The sequence below is a fragment of the Pseudophryne corroboree genome, chromosome 6 (assembly GCF_028390025.1).
Source record: "Pseudophryne corroboree isolate aPseCor3 chromosome 6, aPseCor3.hap2, whole genome shotgun sequence".
NCBI lineage: Eukaryota > Metazoa > Chordata > Amphibia > Anura > Myobatrachidae > Pseudophryne > Pseudophryne corroboree.
Window position 1 is genome coordinate 313,137,807 of NC_086449.1, and position 16,517 is coordinate 313,154,323.

Sequence of the window (16,517 nt, forward strand, 5' to 3'; positions counted from 1 at the left end):
AGGTCCTTGCGAAGAGGTAGAGGCCATGGGTCCTCTAGGAGCATCTCCAGTAGATCCGCATAACAGACCCTTCTCGGCCAGTCTGGAGCAATGAGAATTGCTTGAACCTTTTCCCTTTTTATTCTTTTGAGAATCTTTGGGATCAATGGGAGTTTGGAAACACGTACACCATCTGGTAGACCCATGGAGTCACCAGAGCATCCACCGCCACTACTTGCGGGTCCGTCAACCTGGAACAATACCACTTGAGCTTCTTGTTGAGACGAGAGGCCATCATGTCAATTTGTGGCATTCCCCACTGATGTGTCAAGCACCCGAACACCTCCGGGTGAAGGCCCCACTCTCCTGGGTGGAGGTTGTGTCTGCTGAGGAAGTCTACTCCCGGAATGAAGATCGCGGACAATGCCACAGCGTGTCTTTCTGCCCAGAGGAGAATCCTTGTTACCTCTGACACTGCTGCCCTGCTCTTTGTTCCGCCTTGTCGGTTTTATGTACATTACTGCCGTCACATTGTCCGACTGAACCTGAATGGCTTGATCTTGAAGAAGATGCGATGCCTGTAGAAGGGGGTTGTATATGGCTCCGGAATGTTGATTGGACGAATGGCTTCCTGACTTGACCATTTTCCTTGAAACTGTTTCCCCTGGGTGACTGCTCCCCAACCTCTGAGGTTTGTGTCTGTGGTTACCAGAATCCAATTTTGAATTCTGAACCTTCGGCCCTTGGTCAGGTGAGAAGTCTGAAGCCACCACAGAAGAGAAATCCTGGCTTTTGGTGACAGATGGATCCTCTGGTGCATGTGAAGATGCGATCCAGACCATTTGTCCAACAGATCCAGCTGGAAGAGCCTTGCATGAAACCTTCCGTACTGTAGCACCTCATAAGAGGCTACCATCTTTCCCAGAGGGCAAATGCATAGATGCACCGATGTCCGGGTTTGTCTTAGATCATCCCACACCATCGACTGGATCACCAATGCTTTTTCCAACGGAAGGAATACCTGCGCCTCAATATCCAATATCATCCCAAGGAACGGAAGCCTCCGTGTTGGTTCCAGATGAGATTTTGGTAGGTTCAAAATCCACCCGAGATCCTGGAGTAGTTGGGTTGAGAGGGCAATGTTGACTAACAACCTCTCCCTGGATGGTGCTTTTAGCAGCAGATCGCCCAGGTACGGTATTATGGTCACTCCCTGTTTGCGGAGGAGAAACATCATCTCTGCCATTACCTTGGTGAACACCCTCGGTACCGTAGAGAGGCCAAATGGCAGGGCTTGGAACTGGTAGTGACAGTCCTGTAATGCAAACCTTAGATAAGCCTGATGAGGCGGCCAAATTGGAATATGAAGGTACACATCCTTGATATCCAGAGACACCAAGAATTCTAGTGCCTCCAGACCAGAGATCACCACTCTCAGAGACTCCATCTTGAACTTGAACAACCGTAAGTACGGGTTTAACGACTTGAGATTTAAAATGGGCCTTACCGAACCGTCCGGTTTCGGAACTACAAACAGGTTGGAATAATAACCCTGGTTTTGCAGCTGAAGTGGAACTGGAACAATGACCTGAGTCCGCACCAGTTTCTGAATTGCTTCCTGTAAAGTCATACTTGCTTCTTGAGAAGCTGTTAAGCATGATTTGAAGAATTTGTGCGGTGGGAGTTCCTGAAACTCCAGTCTGTAGCCCTGGGATATAAGATCTTTGACCCAACGATCCTGGCATGACGTTGCCCATATGTGATTGAAGAATCTCAAATGGGCTCCCACCTGCCTGTCTTCCAGGCAGTGCGGTCCACCGTCATGCTGAAGGCTTAGAGGAAGCAGACCCGGGGTTCTGTTCCTGTGAACCTGCAGTTGCTGGTTTTCTGGGTTTACCTCTATTGCCTTTGAAGGCCGTAGAAGAACCTTTGGTTTTGTTTTTAAACTTTGCTGTCCGCAAGGACTGCAGAGTTGGAGCAGTGTAAGATTTTCTAGCCGGGGGAGCTGCGGAAGGAAGGTATGTAGACTTACCCGCCATAGCTTTGGATATCCACGTATCCAGTTCATCTCTGAAAGGGGCTTCACCTGTGAAAGGTAGGCTTTCCACGCCTTTCCTGGAATCCGCATCCACAGTCCACTGGCGTAGCCACAAGCCCCTGCGTGCTGACACTGCCATGGCAGTGGTGCGTGCATTGAGAAAACCAATTTCCTTAATGGCCTCCACCATAAAGTTAGTAGAATCCTGTATATGCTGTAGGAGTAAAATTATCTCCCCCCTGGATAAGGAATCTAACCCGTCAATTAGATTACCTGACCATTTAGCAATGGCCCTAGAGATCCATGCACAAGCTATAGTGGGTCTCTGGGCCAACCCTGCAACTGTGTACAGAGATTTGAGAGTGGTCTCAATCTTGCAGTCTGCAGCATCCTTCAAGGAAGCTGCCCCAGGAACAGGTAAAATTATCTTATGTGACAGCCTAGAAATCGATGCGTCAACTATCGGTGGGTTTTACCATTTTTTCCTGTCATCCTGAGGAAACGGGAAGGATGTGAGTAACCATTTTGGGACCTGAAACTTCTTGTCAGGATTTACCCAAGTTGCTTCAAATAGGGAATTTAATTCCTTAGATGCAGGGAAAGTAGCTGAGGATTTCCTTTTCACATTAAAATAAGATTCCTCCTCGTCCTCTGATACCTTATCAGGGATGTGCAGGACATCTCTAATAGCTTCTATCAGGGCCTGTATTCCCTGTGACAAAGCTGCATCCCTACCTCCCGAGTCCACCATCATCAGTATCAGCCTTAAGTATTGTGTCTCCTTCTCATTTTGGGATAATTTATTCGAAATATTTGAAATCATCCTTTTTAATGAATATAACCATACTGGTTCAGATCCACTAGCCTGAGAAAGTGTACTATCCTGAGTACACGGCAGTGATCCCCCATATTGAGGAAAAAAACACTCTGCTGTGCATGATACACACTCCTTTGACATAGTAAATGTGAAAGAACACACACACACACACACACACACACACACGCACACGCACACACACACACAGGAAAATAGGGTAAAACATAGTTAACCCACACAGAGCCCTCTAGGGAGACACAGAGTATAATGGAGCCAGCCACACAGCACCCCTATAGCTAAAGTACAAGTTTAGCTGGGTCACAAACCAAGTACCCTAAATAGGGTTTAGTATACCAAATACTGCCCCCCCCCCCCCCCCACTATGACCCCCTGGTACCGCTGAGATGCTCTGGAGTCCTTGTGGAGGAGCTGCGCTTCCCTGCCAGACTGCAGAGGGAAAATGGTGCTGGTGAGCTGCTGGATCCGCTCATAGTGAAGCCCCGCCCCCTTGATGGCGCATGGTCTTCCCGGGTTTTTTTTATACTGGCTGAGGTAATTTCTGTTCTACAGTGGGTTAAAACCCCTGTAGAATTGCTGCCAGTGTGGGTATGTGTGTGTTGTGGCTTCAGCTCGCCCCTCACAGCGGAACACATAGCACCCTGTATGCCTCTGAAGCCAAGAGCGCAGCCTGCTTGTCAGCGCTGTACTCCTACGCCTTGTGCCACCATTACAGCCGGCGACCCGCTAACCGGGACGCCAGCCACCTATTCACCACTTTTCTTACTTCTGGCTCTGTTAGGGGAGGCGGCGTGCTGCGGGTCTGTACGCTCGCCGTTGTGGGGCTTGCGAATGGGACCCTCAGGAGCTCAGTGTCCTGTCAGCAGAGAACAAGACAATTAACCCTAGGGAGGTTGGGCCGTTCCCCCCTAAGTCCCACGAAGCAGGCAGTCTGGTGCTAGGCAGACCTGCCTGAAAACAATAAAAAGGAAAATAAATGCAGAAAACTCTTAAGGAGCTTCCCAAGCGTGACCAACTCCTCTGGGCACATTTTCTAAACTGAGTCTGGTAGGAAGGGCATAGAGGGAGGAGCCAGCCCACACTATCAATTTCATAAAGTTCCCATGGCTCCTAGTGGACCAGTCTATACCCCATGGTACTAATGTGGACCCCAGTATCCTCTAGGACAGTGTTTTTTTAACCACTGTGCCGTGGCACATTAGTGTGTCCTGAGCAGTCTCCAGGTGTGCCGCCATAGAAGCACAGCCAGGCCAGTCAGTGTTTTGCCGCTACTGAGGCCCTGGAACGATCAATAATGGTGGGTTTAGTGGTTGTAGAGCCAGCTCTAATTTTGGTCCCGGGCAGTGTTGGGCTCTTCTAGCTTTCTCAGATGTGGCTCAGGCATTACCTATGGAGAAGCTGCGACATGACATCCCAGGACATGCAGCTGCACCATGCATCACCATTATATTTGAGTATGCCCTGGCAATAGTGATATCTTGTTCAGTGTGCCGCGAGTTGTATAAGGTTGAAAATCTCTGCTCTAGGACGTAAGAGAAATGATGTAAAATCCTATTTGACCTGTCTATGTGCGTAATGAAATTAAAACCCAACAATATTACAAGGTACTAGATTAGTTGGTTAACTATACTGACGTACTCCCCAACTGTTCCACTTTGGGAGGGACAGTCACGCCTTTCAGGAACTGTCTCGCCGGCCACAGTGACCATCTGGGGAGGGAGGAGTTAGGGGGAGCACTCACGCTAATGAACAGATGCCAGCATCTGCACAGTTAAGGAGATAGTTTGGGAACAGGCCATTATCTCAGGGGTGCTGGACACACCCCAGAGTGATGAACATGGGGGCATGTCACAAGGCCACACCCCTTTTATTTCATTAATTTCATTAATGTACCCTTAGTTCCTTAAAAATATACGTTATGGTAAGAACTTACCGTTGACAACGGTATTTCTCCTAAGTCCACAGGTTCCACAGGATAACAATGGGATATGATGGAGCGACAGCGGATTGGCCCCAAACGATCAAAAGCTTTCTGGCCTCCCAGGATGCAACGAGCTCGTCCATATATCCCGCCCACTGGCTCAGGCAAATCAGTTGCATTCCAAAGCACAAGGCAGGAGCATCATGTAGAGCCCTAATCAGGCGAGAAGAACACACATGCACACCCTTCCATACAGGAAGGAAGAGGTTAGTGAGTAGAAGGATCCTCAAATCAGGTGCGTCAGGGTGGGATCCCTGTGGAACCTGTGGACTTAGGAGAAATATCGTTATCAACGGTAAAGTCTTACCATAACGTATATTTCTACGGCAGGGTCCACAGGTTATCCACAGGATAACAATGGGATTTCCCAAAGCAATTTAGTGGTGGGGACGCTCCTGATTGGACAGGAGAACCCTACGCCTAATTCAGCGTCAAGAGAGGCAAAAGTATCCAAAGAAATGTCTAATGAATGTGTTAATGGAAGACCATGTGGCTGCCTTGCATTTCTGTTCTGCTGAAGCACCATGTTGTGCTGCCCATGAAGTACCTACCTTACGCGTAGAGTAAGCAGAGACATTAGCCGGAACAGGGAGATCAGCTTGAGAATATGCTTCTGAAATCGTCATTCGAAGCCATCTTGCCAGCCTCTGTTTAGTAGCAGGCAAGGACGTAGCTACCATAGGTGCAGGCAGTGCAGCTGCTGTGGGGCCCAGAGCTGAGACGTCAAAGTTACATGTGTTACATACATTTTTTGCCATTGGGTGGTACGTAGGGGTCCTTTCAAACTTTTTCCTTGGGGCCTGCAATATATCTAGGTATGACCCTTGATCTGCTCGTTGCAGTGTGGTATAAAATGAACTGGCCCTATATATAATAATGTGAATTGGAGGTACTGTGCGGCATCATGTGTACTGGCAGCTCTGAAATGTGTCATATGGTGGACTTAAGCACTACAGCGATTCATAAAAGAAACTAGGGCACTACTATGGGGCATAACATTAAATGAGGCTCTACTATGGTTCAGAAAATGAACCAGGCATTATTATAAGGCATAAAATTAACAACTGCTGCAGAAAAGTGTCTCTCTAGAAGCATAGGGACGGGGGTCCCTTCAAAATGTTTCTATGGGGCCCACAAAGTTCTGGCTACGCCCCTGGTGGCAGGCCATCCTCTTTTGTGAAAACCGTAGGGAACGAAGAGAGAATCTGTCTTTCTGATGGCACTGGTATGATCCACGTAGATCCTTAATGCCCAGACTACATCCAGCGGCGCATCTCCCGCAGAAAGTCCCGATACCTGAAAAGCCAGGATTACAATTTCTTAATTAAGTTGGAATTTAGACAGCACCTTCGGAAGATACCCAGACCTAGTTCTGAGAACTGCTTTATCTGGATAAAAAAAATCAGAAATGGGGAACGACATGACAGCGCTCCTAAATATGATACTCTTCTAGCTGATGCCATAGTCAGTAGAAAGAGTACTTTTGTTGTCAACCATTTAAGATCCACCTTGTTTAGTGGTTCAAATGGGGCAACTTGAAGGGCTTTCAGGACTAAACATAAGTCTCACGGTCCTGTAGGCGGAACAAAGGGAGGTTGAATGCGCAGCATTCCCTGGAAAAAAGTACGCACATCCTGAATATTGGCAATTTTCTTTTTGGAACCATACAGTCAATGCCGATACCTGCACTCTTAAGGAAGCCACCTTCAAACCTTTATACATTCCTGCATGAAGGAATGCTAGGACCCTAAACTCTAAAAGATTTCGGGTCCATACCTCCTTCGCTGCACCAATGAATATAGGCCTGCCATATTCTATGATAAATACGAGCTGAGGAGGGTTTCCTTGCTCTGAGCATTATTTGAATTACCTGTTTAGAGAATCCTCTTGACTTTAGGATAGAGGTTTCAAGAGCCACGCCGTCAAAGACAGTCGATCCAGATGTCTGTGATATCAGGGACCCTGCGTCAGTAGATCTGGACGTTGAGGGAGCAGAAATGGAGCATCCATCGACAATCTCTGCAGATCTGTGTATCAATGCCTTCTGGGCCAAGCCGGAGCTATTAAAATCACGGCACCCTTTGCTTGCTTTATTTTCCTCACCACCCTGGGTGATCAGAGGAAACAGATAAGCCAGCTGAAAGTCCCATCTCACTGACAAGGCATCCACACAGGTCGCTACGGGATCCTTTGTTCTTGACCCGTATGCGGGCACTTTGTTGTTCAGACGGGATGCCATGAGATCTATTTCTGGCAACCTCCATCTGTCTACTAGAGTCTGAAAGACCTCTGGGTGTAGCGCCCATTCGCTTGCTTGAATGGTGTGTCGACTGAGAAAGTCCGCTTCCCAGTTTTGGACTCCCGGAACAAACACTGCGGACAAGGCTGGAAGATGGAGTTCTACCCACTTTAGTATGTGACTTACCTCCTTCATTGCTTTTTGGCTGCGAGTTTCTCTCTGATGGTTGAGGTACGTTACTGTCGTCGCATGGTCCAAGCGGATCTGGACTGGTTTTCCTTGAAGAATGTCTTTTGCCTGAATCAGTGCCATGTATATGGCCCGAAGTTCTAACAGGTTTATTGGCAGGCAACTTTCTTCTCTGGTCCATTGTCCCTGGAACCATAATTTTCTGGACACTGCTCCCCAGCCCTGAAGACTGGCATCTGCTGTCAGGATCTCCCAATCTGATATCCAAAAGGGTCTCCCCTTGTCTAGATGGGATGTCTGTAGCCACTAGGCTAATGACTTTCTCACTTTTTCTGAGAGTACCGTAGTCTGTTTCTTTATTGTCTGATGTATTCCATTCCATCTGGCCAGAATAAGACGCTGCAACGGGCTTGAGTTGAATTGTGCATACTCCACCATGTCGAATGTTGACACCATCAAACCCATCACTCGCATTGCTGCGTGAATGGATATCGTTTGACTGTGTAACAAGTACTGAATCCTTGACTGCACTCTGGATATTTTGTTCTGAGGTAAAAAATACTTTCTGCAGACCTGAATCCAGTACAGCCCCCAAGTGAGTCATCCGTTGTGATGGCAACAGAGTTGATTTTGCCCAATTTATGAGCCACCCGTGCCTCTGCAGTCATGTTATTTTCTGTTGGAGATGGCACAGGAGCAATTCCTGAGATTGTGCCAGGATTAAAAGGTCGTCAAGGTATGGAAAAATTCTTATCCCCTGCTTGCGGAGATAAGCTGCCATAACCACCATAATTTTGGTAAATACTCTGGGGGCTGTGGCTAACTCAAAGGGTAGGGCCTGTAACTGGAAATGCTGCTGGAGGATAGCGAACCTGAGATAACACTGATAGGACAGTGCTATAGGAGCATCCTGAATATCCAGAAATACCATATAATCCCGTGGTTCCATGGCCAAAACTATGGAGCGTAACGTCTCCATGTGGAACCTCGGTACCCAAATATATTTGTTTAGCATTTTGAGATTGAGAATGGGCCGAAATGACCCATTTGGCTTCTGAACTAAAAATAGGTTGGAGTAAAAACCCTGTCCCCATTGTGCAGAGGGTATTGGAATGACTACTCCTGACTGAAGCAATTTCTGAACTGCTTCTTGCAAAGCCCTGGCCTTCGTCTCTACCTGAGACGGGCTGGTGCAGAAGAACCTTCGAGGAGGATGCTTCTTGAAGGGAAAAACATAACCTAGAGATACCGCTTCTTGCACCCAGGCATCTGTTGTAGACTGCCGCCAGATCTGTGCAAACTGAAGAAGTCGGCCCTTTACCCTGGGGTCCCCCAGGAGGAGGCCCACACCATCAAGCTGATGGCTTATCTTCTGGTTTGGAAGCTAGCCCTCTGGTAGCCCGATGCTTTTTTTGACTTACCAAACTTATTGTATTGGGGCTGCTTACGATCACTTTTTCCCTTTGCTTTTCCTTGAGACCGAAAAGCCCGGAAAACCGGACCCCTAGGTTTGGGGTTATATGTGGAAGGAAACTTGACCTTCTTGGAGTCTGCTTCTGACTCCAGAATATCTGTCAGTTCTTAACCAAACAGAATATTTCCAGCAAAAGGCAAAGATTCCAAAACCTTCTTAGATTCTGAATCAGCTTTCCACGTACGTAACCAAACTGCTCTGCGAGCAGCTATTGTTGAGGCTGATGCCCTAGAAGCAATAGTACCCATATCTAATGCAGCTTCTTCCAAGAAAACTGCAGCCTGTTTAATATGGGCTATATAGGATTTTTGCTCTCTAGAAGCTGATGAAAAATCACCTTCCAATGCATCAGCCCAGGCAGCCACTGCCTTTGCCATCCAAGCTGAAGCCATGGCCGGCCTTATGACTGCTCCAGACAGGGAAAATATGGTTTTTAGAAAACCATCCACTCTCCTATCCGTAACATCATTTAAAGATGTTGACGGCAAAGGCAATATATATTTTCGCACTAATCGAATCACATGCATATCTACTTTAGGTGCCACCTCCCTTTTTAAACAGTCCCCGGCTGGAAAAGGATAATTGGAATCCCTTTTGTGGGAATTCTATATTTTTTATTGGGTGTTGCCCAAGCCTCTTCCATTATTTCCGTCAGCTGGTCTGACCCTGGAAACTCAGTCTTAACTGTTTTGGGACATTTAAACACAGGTGCCTTGGTTTTTAACACAGGCTCTGCTGAGTCTTCTAAGGATACAATGGCCTACACTGCTCTAATTAATTCAGCTAGATCTACTGAGCTGAGACCTTCTTCCTCCTCTACGTATGTCGAAGTAGAGTAAACTGAGCTTTCATCTTCCGATGAATCGTCATGTGTAGACTGTGAAGGTGAAGATTTACTTACCATCGGTTTATCAGCTTGTTTCATTTGAGAAGCTGCTGGGGGAAAGGATATACTGTAGGTAGGGAGCTGCATGTATGGGTACCCTATTCCTGGTACAGAAGCTGTAGAAATTATCCGTTCAGCTATACTAGACAAAGTCTGTGCAAACATAGCCCAAGGTGGATCCATCTGTACCTGATGTTGTACAGGGATCTGCCTTGTGTTCTGCTGAAAAGCAAAACAATTTGCACATAAACCATCCTGAACTAGATCCTGAGAGGATAATATTGTTTTGCAAGACAAACATGATATGAGTGTTGCTGTAAGTGTACCTTCGTCACCTTTGCCACTCTTAGACATGATAAATAATCAGCACTTTCACAGTGTACTACACAATTTGTGACTGTAATCACTTTAACCTTCTAAAGTGATATCAATCTGACCCTACCCATGCACCAGCATTGAGGATCAGCAGAAACATCTGACAAACATATATTAAAGTCAGCAATCACACTAGCAGCCAGTCACAGGTTATATATTAGTCATATGAGCACATCATCAACTATAAACACTTTTTTAAGTATGTAGGCGAACATTTACTGAATCCTGTATAAACAGATTTAACGTATTCAGACGCAATGCGAAGAAAACCACAGTAAATGTACACAGACTCATATGCAATAGGCACTTAACTATTCATACTAAAAAAGTAGATAGAAATTTAGTGTTGTAGTGTTGTACTCAGTAGAGTGGGATACAGGGAGACTCACCTCGCTTTCAGTGATCGATCAATATGTTAGCGAGCGTTGAGTGGATCCAAACGCTACTAGTGTCCACTGCCACTCCAGGAACCTATAGTGAACACAGACGCTCAGTGAACACAGATGCACCGGTCACACAGCCGCCTATGCTGCGACAGAGTCTCCTCACGGTAACATTCAGTGAACACATACGCAGTGGTCACACAGCCGCCTATGCTGTGACCGTACCTCTCGGGGTAGCACTCAGTGAACAACGACCCAGTGGCCTATGCTGCAACCGAGTCCCCTCTGGTAGCGTCTGAGACGGAAGCGAGGAATCAGTTCATGGCGGGAGACTCGGCGGAAACTGGTCATGAACCGGGGAGAGGGGCGACCAGGAGAGCGTCTGACTCCCCCTGCTGACATCAACCCTAGGGATCGCGGCCTCATGCTATTCCTGGTGCCTAGGATCCCTAAGGCCTAGCACTGGTGCACCCGCGGTGGCAGCCGCGTCAGCTACTGTTTGGTAGTCTCCTCCCAATACAGTGCAGCTGTGTCCGTATTCCATCTACTAAGCGGAATCGATGCCTTACCTTCTCTCCGTGCTCTGGCCACAGCCTGGTAACGTCTGCTGGACCTGCTAGTATATCCGACACAGACGCACGCCGAAACAGCACTGTACTCATGGGTAAGCGTTGTCGCGACCCGGCGGAGAGTTGTTGGAGCGACTCTTTCTAAGCGTATAAGACGCTGTTTAGAAAGATCACTCAAAAAAACTAGTAAGATTATAAAAATAACATAAGAAAGCTTAGGGCTGCTAAAAAAAACAGCAGCCATCTGACCATGGTCCGGCTTCTGCCGCACCAAACAAAAAACTGATTTGCCTGAGCCAGTGGCCGGGATATATGGACGGCCCGTTGCATCCTGGGAGGCCAGAAAGCTTTTGATCGTTTGGTGCCAATCCGCTGTCGCTCCATCATATCCCATTGTTATCCTGTGGATAACCTGTGGACCAATCCCTTTTCTGTTGTTTCTTTTTAATCTTGTTTTTTTTTTATGCAAATGTATAGCATTGTGAGTACTATTGGGAGAAAAGTACTATATAATAATTATCATTATTATTATTATTATTAACTAATTAAGGAACATATTTTAAAAGATGTATATAAGTGTAGACTGGACCAGGGACAACACCACTGTATTTTTATATCTACAGTGTAGTCTGCTCTGAGGGATCTTAGTCAAGTCATGGTGTCCAAAGGCCTTATTGTGGCCACAATACATTTTATGAAACGTTTATGGTCTGTCATCCAGGAAACTTATACCCCTTTCAGACATACGACCCGGGAATTTCCCTGCTCAGTCCCAGGTTTTTCGCCTCTGAAAAATCCCGGGTTTTTGCTGGAGACCCCCTTTCACACTAAACCTGAGACCTGGGAAATTCCCAGGTTGACCCCTTTCAGACATAAGACTGGTCTGCCCTGACAGCCAGGGCAGACCAGGCTACTCTCATGTCACATGTCATACACACATACACCACACGTCACACTCACTCACACATACATGTCATATACACACACATGCCAGACTCATATACATGTCACACACCAGCCACCAGACCTCACCACAACGGTAACGTCTCTGTTGCTAGGCTGCACCGGTTGCTTCTACTACACACTGCAGCACAGACCGCAGCAGCTGGCGCACGCCCCCTCCAGGCAGGACCACCCCCTGAAGGCAGTAAACGCCAATCAAAGGCATCTAGGTGCGACCTGGGAGTAAATTCCCGGGTCGCACCATTCACACTTAACCCGGGTTGTTTACCCGAGACAAAAGGCCTGGTAAAAACCCAGGTCAATTGCAGGGTTGACGACCAGTGCCTTTCAGACATACCAAAATCCCAGATTGATGAGCATTCATGTGCAAAAACTCAGGATTTTGGAGGATGTCTGAAAGGGGTATAATATTTGTCAACAAGCCTACACTTGTAGTGCTGTAGTACAAGCAATATGCAGAGTCTGACCACTGACCAACTACAGAAATGTATGTAATTTTCTATTTATGATGTACAGATGAAAATTGTACAATAGGGTAACAATCATTGCAAACTCATAGCATATAAAAAAGTAGATCGATAGATAGATAGACGATGTGCATCTGCTCAAAGCCCACATAGTGAACATTTTGTGTAATCTTGGTTGTCACAACTCTTGATATTTATTTACATGAGAAATAATGTGATACCACTACCTATAAGCGGAAAAACAGTAAAAATAAGCGTGGAATGCCAAGTACAGTTCACAAAGCACTGTCATCAGGTGTGGTACACAGAATGTCACCTCGCCTGGTGTGCCATATGCAGTGCAAGCATGATGCCACTAGGCCTGGTGCATCGTAAACAAGTTATACCAATAGGGCGGATATGCCATTTTAATGCACACACTGTTAAGCACCAGGGCTGATGTGTCATATACATGTAAAGATTGCCATCTGGGTACAGTAAAAATGGTACTCTGTGTTAACAATATATTAGTACAGAAACATACTGGAATTAGGAAGGCTGGTACTTATTGTACACAGTAAAAAAAAAAATAATAATAGACAATATATAAGGGTACAAGGAGCTTTCCATAGATGCAGTAAAGTGCTGTACACAATAATTCCGACATTACAATTCCGAGTGTGCCATATCAAATTGCCATTACACATATAGTACCATAATGATACACTACATTACAGTCTCATCATTAATTATGCCATATATCACCAAATCAACACCCCAATATAATTGTGCCCAGGACATTCACAACTGAGATGACAATACCATGTGACACACAATATACAGATTCTAATATTACAATTCCATGATACACTTTCAGCAAGTGACCCCAATGTTACAATTCCATGTGACACATGGTGCAACTGATGACAACTGCATGTGACATTCACACCAATTGACCCTTATATGACAACAGAGCGATTCTCACAACAGTGACGGTGACCCCAATATCACAAGTGCATGTGAATTGACAAATGGTGACCCCGATATACATGCATATGACAAACCAGCCAGTGACCCGGCAATCAGAATTACATGTGACACACAATTGCAATTTCATGCTCATCATTGTGTATGTTACAATGTACACTGGCAACCCTGCACAGTGATGCTGCTGAGCATGATTGTTCTCTGTGAATGGGACCAACCAGTAGTGACTGCACAGTGTGGAGGTCACAGCAGCAGCGCATTTAAAGGGGAGTCCTGGCACTGCAGTGCAAATTCCCAGGCTACTAGTACGTCCATTCAAGGTGATCAGACAATGCGGAGTGACCATGCACCAGGGACATAAGACAGTGAGCACTGATTCTGTCCCGGCTCTGCACTGCAGACACACAACAACAATGCACACAGTCCATTTACACCTAAGACGCTTTAATGCATCCCACCAGCATCCTTGTCACTTACCAGCCTCATGCATTCCCCGTCTCCTCCATGGATATCCCCGCATCCAGCTAACGGAGCCAGGCTAGCGGGTCTGACACAGGCTGCTCCAATCCCAATCACTATACACAGCAGCATCCGATCTGCTCACTTCACCCTGCAGAGCTGGGAGACCTGCCCCCTTGTCTTCAAGATGCCTGACGTCACCCAGCCTGGCCCCGCCCACGGAGCGAGGCATTTAGAACGCAGTGAAGGAGAAGAAACGGTGAGAGACACAGTAAGGCGCAGCTCATTGGCTCAGCCAACTGTCTATCACAACAAGCGCGGCCGCACAGGTGAACACCTCCCAGTAGATGGCAGGAGTGAGCAGGTAGAAAATAAGGGGCGGGGCTTGGGGACAGAGACAGAATACTTGCTGACGTTTAAGTTGGGATGCAAGACGAGCGGTGATTGGCTGATGTCTTAAACGCCGGCAATGCTCAGCTGGTACTTGTGTGTCCGAGTGCTGCATCCTCAGCATCTCACATCCACGCTCACTTAAAGGGCCAGTAGCACTCCTAGGCTCGTCTGTCTGCTGTTCCATGGTAATTTCCATTGGTCCCATTGCTTATGTGTCCTGAAAATGCTAATAGAACCTTAGCAACTTGACAACTGTATGGATTAAGGTGTCAAAAAGGAATAATTTTATGTGGGAAAAAATATTTTAGAAACATATTTGGGAAGAAATATTAACGTATGCAGAGCCGGCCTTAGCTATAGGCAGGCTAGGCATTTGCCTAGGGCATTCAAGCATGTCTAGGGGCATCCAAGCATGTCCCTGCAGCATCTCATGCTGAGAGGGACAGTCCGCAAACTGTTACTTTCCAAATGTATTCAATCAGTACTTGTATACACTGCTGTTTACATTTGTAAAAAAAAATGCACACTGTGCCTTAAACTTCCTCCGACATGCTTGAATGCCCCTGACTTGTGAGACCTCAGACAGACAGCAGAAGCCCAGTAAATGCAATTCCTGGACCTGTGACATTTTTACTGACTATATAAGGTTATTACTGGATGGCTTCTTATGATAACATGTGTATTTTGGAAGACTGCTTCACAGAAACCTGACATCACCTATACTGCTTGTGCACATGGGGGAGGGGGACCCTGCCATCCTGTGTGTGTCCCTTATCCCTGTGCAAACCCCAGGTGTCTGCAGGGACATAACATGGGCAGTGTTCTCCCCACACTTTATTTCCTAGTCAGTCCATGCCGTAAAATTCCCCTGCCATCTAGCACTGTAACGTGGTCAGTAAGTTGAGTTGTGCTATTTCTATATGAAACATCAGTGCAGCGTGACTTTCGGACACATCAGACTGGAGGGCAGAGCATTTAGCTCCCACAGTATAAAGTAAAGGGCATGCAGTTAATGGGAGTAACAGACACCAGCAAACACACTGAATAGTGAAGAGAATGGACAGTTTCTACATGTTTGATACTGATCTTTTTGTATAACCAGCAAGTGTGGCAGTATCTGTGGCAGTATATGTGTATTATGGGCATTACTAATGTGGGGCATATGTGTAAGGTGCATTACTGTGTGGCATTATGTGTATTATGGGCATTACTAATGTGGGGCATATGTGTAAAGTTCCTTTACTGTGTGGAATTATATGTATTATGGTCATTACTGTGTGGCATTGTGCAGAGTTGAACTGGCCCACAGGGTAACCCCTCGGTGGGCCCCACTACCTGAGCGTTGCAGGTACAGATGCAGAACTAGCGGCGGAGCTAGGGGGCACCAGACAAAATTTTGCCTAGGGCATCAAATTGGCTAGGGCCGGCTCTGAACGTATGATTATATTAAGAGAAGAATATTATTTTAACATTATATAAAGGGTCAATATTACTTTATAATTACCGGTATATATTTAGGGGGAGATTCAAATGTTTGAAAAGTCAGATGGGAGTCTATTTTTTCCTATCTAATAGACAGGAAAATACAGACACCCAACCGACTTTTCAGTCATTTGAATCTCCCCCTTAATGTCTAAATGCAATGATCATTTATTTATAATGGGGCAGCACTTTTTATTTCCTGTTGGGACACTGTTTATATGCTAGCTTATAGCCATACACATGGGCACATGCCAAATATTTACACATTTAATAGTAGGAATTCTGTAATTGCACATTTATCATAATACCATTACAGAAATGAGATTCAGTTAGCTTTAGCGAATTGTTCCGTTGCAGCCCCGTCACAAGTTTGAGATTGTATGGTCCCATGTAGCCCTACCTGCTGTAAATTCTCCAGGAGTATCCTATGAGGTCAATTCAATTAGCTGCAAGGTCGGCAAGTTGCCTTTGCAACAATACCTGCAGCAACAGCTGAACTCGCCATGGATTCACATTTCTTTGTACACAGCCCTATGGGGATGTAAACAGAAAGGTGCAAGTTTGGAGCTACCATAAGACCAACTGACTTGTGGGGCAAGCCACCTCAGGTAATGCAGCTGTGTGAAAGACTTCTGCAGTAGTAGACAGCAGGATTCTTGACCCTATCTGCCCCTTGTCCCAGGGAGCGAGTCCTGTTCTGAGCATCAGAAAATGGCAAAGTGCCCTCTTTGCCACAATATATACTAATATTATAAGACAGTTGTGTCAATCTGTTTGTTCAAGTTGGCACAAATGAACTGATTTTCATTAAAACTGCATAATTTTGTTCATTAACAGTT

General features: G+C 46.2%; 1 protein-coding gene across 1 annotated transcript in view; it reads right to left on the reverse strand.

Moving 5' to 3' along the window:
• Positions 1 to 13,976, reverse strand: part of OTUD7A (OTU deubiquitinase 7A) — a 461,376-nt gene extending 447,400 nt beyond the window's left edge. Inside the window, exon 1 of the mRNA XM_063926250.1 lies at positions 13,822 to 13,976. The gene's annotated coding sequence lies outside the window, so the exon portion shown is untranslated. The remainder of the gene's footprint in view (positions 1 to 13,821) is intronic.
• Between the last annotated feature and the right edge of the window lie 2,541 nt (positions 13,977 to 16,517).